Source organism: Ovis aries, chromosome 12 (assembly GCF_016772045.2).
Source record: "Ovis aries strain OAR_USU_Benz2616 breed Rambouillet chromosome 12, ARS-UI_Ramb_v3.0, whole genome shotgun sequence".
Taxonomy (NCBI): domain Eukaryota; kingdom Metazoa; phylum Chordata; class Mammalia; order Artiodactyla; family Bovidae; genus Ovis; species Ovis aries.
This window is the reverse complement of record NC_056065.1, coordinates 65,493,539-65,502,275: the sequence shown is the minus strand read 5'-3', so window position 1 is coordinate 65,502,275 and position 8,737 is coordinate 65,493,539. Positions and strand designations below refer to the sequence as shown.

The 8,737-nt window shown below is 43.3% G+C and overlaps 1 protein-coding gene across 1 annotated transcript in view; it reads right to left on the bottom strand.

Annotated features, from left to right (window-relative positions):
* The window catches only part of RNF2 (ring finger protein 2), a 41,651-nt gene extending 41,430 nt beyond the window's left edge, over positions 1-221 (bottom strand). Inside the window, exon 1 of the mRNA XM_027975957.3 lies at positions 129-221. The gene's annotated coding sequence lies outside the window, so the exon portion shown is untranslated. The remainder of the gene's footprint in view (positions 1-128) is intronic.
* Between the last annotated feature and the right edge of the window lie 8,516 nt (positions 222-8,737).

Below are 8,737 nucleotides of genomic sequence, written 5' to 3'. Positions count from 1 at the left end.
ACACACCCGCCCCCCCTCAGCCCCGGCCCCGGCGCGGCCGTCAGCGGCCCGCAGCCCCGCCGAGCTGACGCGCGGCCGGGCCCGCCGCGCCCGCGCCCCCTCGCCTCCCCGCGCGTCCCTCGCCTCACCGGCTCCTGCCCCAACCCGGGGCTCCGCGCGCCGCGGCCGGAGCGAGACTCGGGCACAAGCCGCCGGCGCCGCCGCACAATATGGCGAGCCTCGGCTTCCGCAATGGAGCTCGGGAAATACAACAGGGGCCGCTCAATATTCATGAGAGACCGAGGGGAAGCCGGCTTGGCCGGCACGGCGGGGAGGGCGGGAAGGAGCGGGCGGGCGGGCGAGGGGGCGGAGGCGCGGGACGGGGACGTGCACGGCGCGGGAAGGCCCGCGGCGCGAGGGGAGGGGGCGCCGCCGCGTGCTGCCGGGAGCGCCCGAGCCGCCGCCCCGCCCCGGGCCGCCCGGCCCCGCCCCCCGGCGCCCTCCGCGGGGCGACGCGGCCCCCGGGCAACGCCCGGATGACGGCGGCGCCACCTCGTTCTCGGCGTTCTCTCTCCTTGAGCTCTCCTGCCCCTGCCTGCGCCCCTCACTGCGCCTCCCTGGCCCGCTGCTGGGGTTCGCGCTCGGACTCCTGCTCTCGCCCGTGACTGCCTCCTGTTCTTACCCCCATCCCACCCGGTAGACGTCCTCGTCAGGCTTTCACCTCTAGAACTTCACCTGAACTTCGGCACTCTGCCTTCCCCCACCCCACAGCCACGCTGACACACACTTTCCGTCCTTGCAGAGTGAACCAGCAAGACCCAATTCTAGGGAAAACGACCTTCAATGCTAAGCGTATATTCTTGGACGTCTGTAAGCGTTCTGGTTCTCATCGGCTTACTTACCTTGCGGCTGTTTCCATCCTTCCTCAGCCCCTCCCAGTATGAGCTTTTGAGTTTGAGAATAAGTGATAGATGTAATAGATGTGGTCGCTACCTAAAACACAACCAATTAGTCTACCACCAAGTGTATAAAATGTGAATAGATTAAGCTACAAACTGAAATAACTGAAAGAGTTCCTGATCGCAAGAGGTACTATTGGTGAGGTGATCTGTTCTCTTGAAAAATAACCAACAATTTCAGGTAGTAAACTGAAGGCACTTGGGACACAAAGGAAGGGAGTGCACTGAGAATTGGGCAAACTAGGTTTTAGCCTCCAGTGTGTCTCTTAACTGTGTGACTTAACTAAAGTACATAATTGTGCTGGACTTTACTTTCCTCATTTGCAGAATGAGAGGATTGTGTTGAATGATTCTTAGGTCCCTGCTAGCTTTTGAACTCTCTAAACTCTACAAGCAATGCCAAATAAATGATATGAATTTACATAAGATTTTGGGAAAGAAAAGGATCGATTCTAGCTAGTGTGTTAGTGGAGATTTCCTGAGGAGCTTGGAGTTGAGTAAGACTGTGAGGGATAGCTTTGGATAGGTAGAAAGAAGACAGGCGTTAAAATATTTAAGACAACAGCGTCATTTGCCCTACCTAACAATCCATTAAGATAAACAAGAGCAAAACCAGAGACTTAAAACTTTCACTTACTATCTAAGGCTTTAAATAAGAAATGACAATTCTCAGACTCTACAAGCCCTTCAAGGTTAAGCTGTTTTTCCAATGTGGAACAAAAAAAAAAAAAAAGAAAAGAAAATCAGGAATGCTCCTGCCTCTCCCTTCCTGTAAGGGTCCACTTTCTAGAGAGAATGCAGTTGCAGAAGTGTCTCCCTTCTTTGTTCACAACTGCATGTGACATCGCATTAATGCTGTTCATAATTCAGAACATTTTACTCTAGTGAAAATGCATATGAAAATAACGTGGGGAGGTATGATTTTAAGAAAGAACTTTTTAAAAAGCACAGGAATTTTATGGATAAAAGCTAAAACAGTACTTTTAAAAGATTGACAAGAGAATTAGCAGAAAAATGGAAAAGTTATGGGATATCTGGATTAAATGTGATTAACAAGCTATAGACCTCAGGCTAGCATCCTTAATTTGAAAGACACTACTGACAGATTAATGGAGCTTGTATTATCTATTTTATCTCTTCCTCAAAAACTTGGACTGAGAGTGTTATGGATGTCCCCTGACTACATTAATCAGGAAAGGCTATGTTATGGTACAGCAGCAGACATCTCATCTCCCAAATCTTCATGCCTTAGCACACCAAAAGTTTATTGCTTGTTCATGCTTCTTGTGAATGGGGCTTATTCTATTCCAGTCACTCCAGAAACCAGATTGGCAGAGGGGTCACCCAGAACACAGCAACTGAGTCTCTGCGACAGAGGAAGAAAGTGACTGAAGAATCCCTATGAACTTTTCACATCCTTAGGTTGGGAAGCAAACATCATGGCCAAGACTAGTTACATCGCCTTCTCCATCTTCACAGGGCCTGAGTCCTTAAACTGAGGCTGAACCGAGTTCAGGAAAGGTGGTGATAGCCTACCAGTTCTGTTTCTAGATATTATGAAAAAGCTCTACGTTTTATTTCATAACACTGGCTCTCTTGAATGCCTTCAAGAAAGGTATGTTTTCAAAAAAAGAAAAAAAACCTCACTGTGCTTGTTAAGAGTCGACTATCATATAGACAGAATGCACTTTTCATCTTTCTCCCCCCTTTTTAAATTGTATTGTACATTAAATCAATGTCAAGTCCACAGTCAGTCTATCAATAGTGATTTGACATATCCAGCCTACATTCTTTTTGCTATTTTTTGACACAACGTGAGGGTCACCACTCTCTAAAACATTTCCTATTAACACTCTACCCTCTTGTTAAAGTAGTAATTATGTTTTAACCAGGAAGACACTAAATTAATACTATATAATACAAGTATTTGAGGTGGATGACTAGAGGATTTCTAGTTAGAAAGTTCCTTTTCCCTCAAAACTTTAAAAGTAGTACCCTGTTAATCACATGGTGAATTGGGTAGACATCTCTGATCACAAAAATCACCTCTTTCCTGGTTTTCTGTTATGATGATACTACAAAATGAGATTAGTTCAGCTTGGTCAACTTTTGTTGAGCATATACTATGTGCTAATACTTTGCAAAGTTCTTGTATCCTAGTTATCCTAATATAACTAGGATACAAGTTCCTTGGGAGCAGAAATCTTGTTTATAAGAAAAAAAGTGTATACCTAGCACAATGTTTGGCATATAGTAGATGCTGAATAAATAGGCATTAAGAGAATGAAAGACTGGGAATCTTTGATCCCGGTGTGTATATGAAGTAGAATAGTTCATATGATCTTGGTATGTCTCACTTTACTGCATAAGAGCAGATTTTTTTTTATCAGAATTGCATTTAGTCCCCTAGAGCCTTTCTCTACTTAGACAGTTTGTCTTAAATGGAAATTCATGCCTGCCTATTCTATATCTACCCCATGGATTTCTTTTCAGCTGTGCTCCAGGTATCTAATTGTTACCTGCTTATCTGAGATGAAGATTGCAGTCCATCAGCACTTTAATAAGAAGCTATAGGGACTTCCCTGGTGGTCCAGTGGTTAAGAATACACCTTGCATTGCAGGAGATGTGGGTTCAATCCCTGGTCAGGGAACTAAGACTGCACATGCTGCAGAGCAACTAAGCCCCTGAGCTGCAGTACTGAGCCCAGGTGTCACAACTAGAGTCTGAATGCAACAAAGATCCCACATGGTGCAACAAAGACCTAACACATGCAGATAAGTAAATTCTTATAAAAAATATGTGCTTGATTGCACATGTTTTTTAAAAGAAGATTGTATATATATATAAGCTCTGATATATATATATCACAGTTTATCAAACACTTTTACAGTCATTATTTCACTGACTCTTCTGAACAATTCTCTAAGGTATTCCTACTTCACGGAAGAGGGAAATGTCACTTCTGTGGTTAACTAACTCTCCCAAACATTGAGCTCATAGCAGAGCTGAGACTCAAAGCTGGGCATCTGACTCCAAGTCCAGGCTACACTCCCTGATGCCACCTATGCCTTCCCTCTCTGTGCTACGTATGCAGCTCCAGCATTTTTCTTCTTTCTAACAGGTAAGCAGGCTGAGACAAACACCTCCACAGATGTGCTCTCAATGCTAGTGTTTATTCCTAGTGTTTAATCATCAGTGTGGTTCATTTTAAAGAAGCTAGAGACAATGCTATATATAATAGATGCTATATATGTATGAACCTGACCTGTTGACAGAAAATCATCAGGTTTTGTTTCTGTTTTCTTAGAAAAGTTACATAAGAAAACAAAACTGAAAGGTAGGTTAAAGGACTGGAATATATTGGATTTAATCACTATAAGAAAACAAAAACAAAACCTGAATCTGCTTGCCAGTGCAGGATATGCAAGAGATACTGCTTGGATCCCTGGGTCAGGAAGATCCCCTGGAGGAGGGCATGGCAACCTACTCCAGTATTCTTACCTGAAGAATCCCATGGACAGAGGAACTTGGCAGACAACAGTCCTGCTGCTGCTGCTGCTAAGTCGCTTCAGACATGTCCGACTCTGTGCGACCCCATAGACGGCAGCACACCAGGCTCCTCGTCCCTGGGATTCTCCAGGCAAGAACACTGGAGTGGGTTGCCAGTTCCTTTTCCAGTGCATAGAAGTGAAAAGTGAAAGTGAAGTCGCTCAGTCGTGTCCAACTCTTCGAGACCCCATGGACTGTAGCCTACCAGGCTCCTCCGTCCATGTGATTCTCCTGGCAAGAGTACTAGAGTGGGGTGCCATTGCCTTCTCCCGGCAACAGTCCATGGGGCTCAAAGACTCAGACACAACTGAGCAACTCAGTGCACACACACACATACACATTTATAATATAATTTTCAAGGGATTCCCTGGTGGCTTAGAAGCAAAGAATTAGCCTGCTAATGCAAGAAACGCCTGTTCAGTCCCTGAGTTGGTTAGATCCTCTGGAGAAGGAAATGGCAACGCACTCCAGTATTCTTGGCTGAGAAATCCCATGGACACCACCACCACCACCACCATAATTGTCAAACTACATCTACCAGCATCTTTATTTGTCATCTTTTCGATTTGTTGTGCTTTCTTTGAAAGGGTGACATTAAGTAGGAACGTTGTAGGAAGGCCTAAAGAGACCTGTAATTCAAGGTGGCTTCAGGAAGCAGGCAACTCAAGATTTACTACCTCTTCAGCTGAAAAAATATAGCTCTAGCCACAAGCTTTAGTGAAGTTTTATTTGTATTTCAACATAGTGCATTTCTTTTTGTGACACTTCCCTTGGTGTTTTAGTTCATTGTTCCTTTTTATATTCCCAAGACAATCAAAATAATTGGTGCTACTCTTAACTGTTCAGCTTAGAGTTAAACAGATTAAATGAGATGGGCTAGTTAAGCTTTGGGGGAGAACTAAATACTATTGCTATTTCCCTCCTATGGAGACTTGGAATGGTATTTTATATGTCCCAGATGTGGCCACATTCTGCCTAACATCTGTTAGTGCATTTTATTAAAATAATGAACTAGCATGTGTTTGAAAAGTAAAAAGAATGAATAAAAGTTTTCATTCTGATGCAGCTTCACTAGCCAACTGTTTCTTTGTAGTTAATAATGGAGGGTAATTTTGTGATATCCAACTTGATATGTAAAATAAAGTGTGATTTAATAATTACTGGCTTTAGTTTTCTAATATGAAGTAAGTTTATTCTATCAAACAAACTTTGTAAGTTTTTTTCCTTTCAAAATGTTTACTGAAAGTGGTGAAAACTGTGCCTTGACGTTGATCTAGGAACACCAAGAATAATCCTGGAAACGAACAAGGAATAGATATTAAGATCAAAACTTAGAACTAAAATGGATATTTCTCTGGAAAAGAAGGCTGAAAGAGCCCAAGGGGAAAAGTACAGATGAAAAGTGCGAAATATTTAAATCAAGTTACAGCTTGTTCAAACTGCCCTTGTGGACATTTTAATTTTTCCCACTTAAAACAAGCCACGGAAGAATAGTTTTTGTGGGGTGAGAGAGTGAAGGGTAAAGACCCCTCTTATCTAACACATTTCTTGGAAATGTTTTTTAGTAAAGAATTTAAAAGAACTGCTAAATCCCAAGCAGACAAAGAAAATGTCTTTTTATTTTCGACCACTTCAAGATGTAGAAAACTCTGCAGTACCCATCTGCTGAATCATTAAGATTTTATACTCCGCAAAAGTAAACCATTTACATATGCATAAAAGAACATACTGAAGTAGGTTATAATTCAGGTAAATATGAAAACCATTCTGGTCAACCAAGAATACCAGGGTTTTATTCAGGAAGAGATATTTTCTAAAGATTTTAGTCTATAGAAAAATATTTGTTTTATGTTTCATAAACAGTGTATTGGAGAACCGTTAACTTACAGTATTATTTTCATTTCAGGTGTACAACATGGTGTTTTGATGTTTTTATAGACTGCATACCATAAATATTATAAAATATTGACTGTATTCCCGGTGTTGTACAATGCATCTCTGTGACTTATTTATAACTACTAGCTTGTACCTCTTAATTCTTTTACTTGTTCTGCCCATTCCCCACCCCTACCTCTCTGGAAACCCCTACTTTGCTCTCTCTGTGAGTCTGTTACTTCCCTGGTGGCTCAGACGGTAAAGCGTCTGTCTACAATGCGGGAGACCTGGGTTTGATCCCTGGGTTGGGAAGATCCCCTGGAGAAGGAAATGGCATACTCCAGTACTATTGCTTGGGAAAATCCCATGGACAGAAGAGCCTGGTAGGCTACAGTCTATGGGGTCGCAAAGAGTCGGACACGACTGAGCAATTTCACTTCACTTCCTAAAATCTGAAAGACTACTCTGGGCCTGAGCTCAAAGTACAGCTCAAAGGACAGCTGTCCTTTCTTCTACCTGATCTAGTTCCTAGCTATATGTCAGCCTATTCATTTCTTGACTTGTCTCTTTAATTAGACTTGGCCATATTCTCATCCCAGCCTTTAGCATGTGGCTTGACACATAGTGAATACAAATGACATTACAGGAAGATGTCACGAATATAGCCTATAGACACTATGTCATTCATAGTGTGGAAAAAAAGGCCATCTCTGTCAACAGATACAGAAGATAGAGAGCTCTTTAGTGGAAAAGAACAGAGAAGCAATGAGTTTTCTATCATTGGAACTGAATACCCCAGGAATGATCTTGAGTAGGAATGTCATGATATTGTTGCAACTATTCAAAGAAAAATGATGGCCAACAGGAAAGCTTGTTATTGGTGGCCTTTCAAGTCAAACTGCATTAGGATGTAGATTTTAACGTCTTGTCAAAACATAGTAACATTCCATACCAAGAGTAAAAATTTTAAATGCTATATTTTAATCCTAAATTCCCACTGGAACACGAAGTTTGCTGTTCTATTCAGTTGCTAAGTCATGTCCAAATCTTTGCAACCCCATGGACTGCAGCACGCCAGGCTTCCCTGTCCTCCTTCACTATCTCCCAGAGTTTGCTCAAATTCAAGTCCATCGAGTCAGTGATGCCATCCAACCGTCTCATCCTTTGTCATCCCCTTCTTCTCCTGCCCTCAATCTTTCCGAGCACCAGGGTCTTCCAATGAGTCGGCTCTTCGCGTCAGGTGGCCAAAGTATTGGAAGTTTGTGAAGTCCAACTAGTTCTCAAACCACGTTTAGTGTCTCTCTCTCCCATTTACTTGCTTAGATTAGCAGTGTGCACGTATGTCCTCTCCCACACTGCAGAGTGAAAGTAGTAGGAGGGCAAAATGTCATTATTCATCTTTCAGCACCAGTCATTATTCACACTTGACACAATGTAATATATATATTGTGCTCAAGCTCGGTCACTCAGTCATGTCCGACTCTTTGTGACCCCATGGACCGTAACCCGCCAGCCTCCTCTGTCCATGGGATTCTCCAGGCAAGAGTACTCGAGTGTGTAGCTGTTCTTTTTTTCTCCAGGGGATCTTCCCAACCCAGGGATTGAACCCTGGTATCCTGCATTTCCTTCTCCCAGAGTAAGGAAATGGCAACCCACTCCAGTATTCTTGCCTGGGAGAATCCCATGGACAGAGGAGCCTGTTGGGCTACAGTCCACGGGGTCACAAAGAGTTGGACACGACTGAGCAACTATCACTCACTCCCTCACTCCTGCTTTGCTGCCAGATTCTTTACCATCTGGGCCACCAGGAAGCAATGAGGTAAAGAAAATAATTGCTCTAGATCAGGCATCATCAACAAACAGGAAAACAGAACTTGGAAATTCTTTACTTTGTTTCTAGAGATCTAGTAGTATCAGTCTCAGTCATGTCTGATTCTTTTGCGACCCCTGTGGACTGTAGCCGGCTAGCCTCCTCTGTCCATGGATTCCCCAAGCTAAAAAACTGGAGTGAGTTGCCATTTCCTTCTCCAGGGGATCTTCCCTACCCAGGTATTGAACCTGCGTCTCCTGCGTTGGCAGACAGATTCTTTATCACTCTGCCACCTGGAAAGTCCCATCTAGTAGTACAGTAGCCTTGAAACTCAGGGTTTCAAATGGCTTATTACTACACCTCAGTCTCTAGTTCCTTAAACATGCCTAACCCTTCCTGGTAATAATTTAAGCTAAACAGAGACCACTCAAGGCTTATAGAGCCCTCAAATAGCAACTCTTTAAAAGAGTTTAGGACCTGATTATCTTGGGATTCTCTTCTCCTCCTGCTAAATTATATCCCATGGTCTCTAGGGCAAATATCAGGTGTTGTTTGCTGATTAGA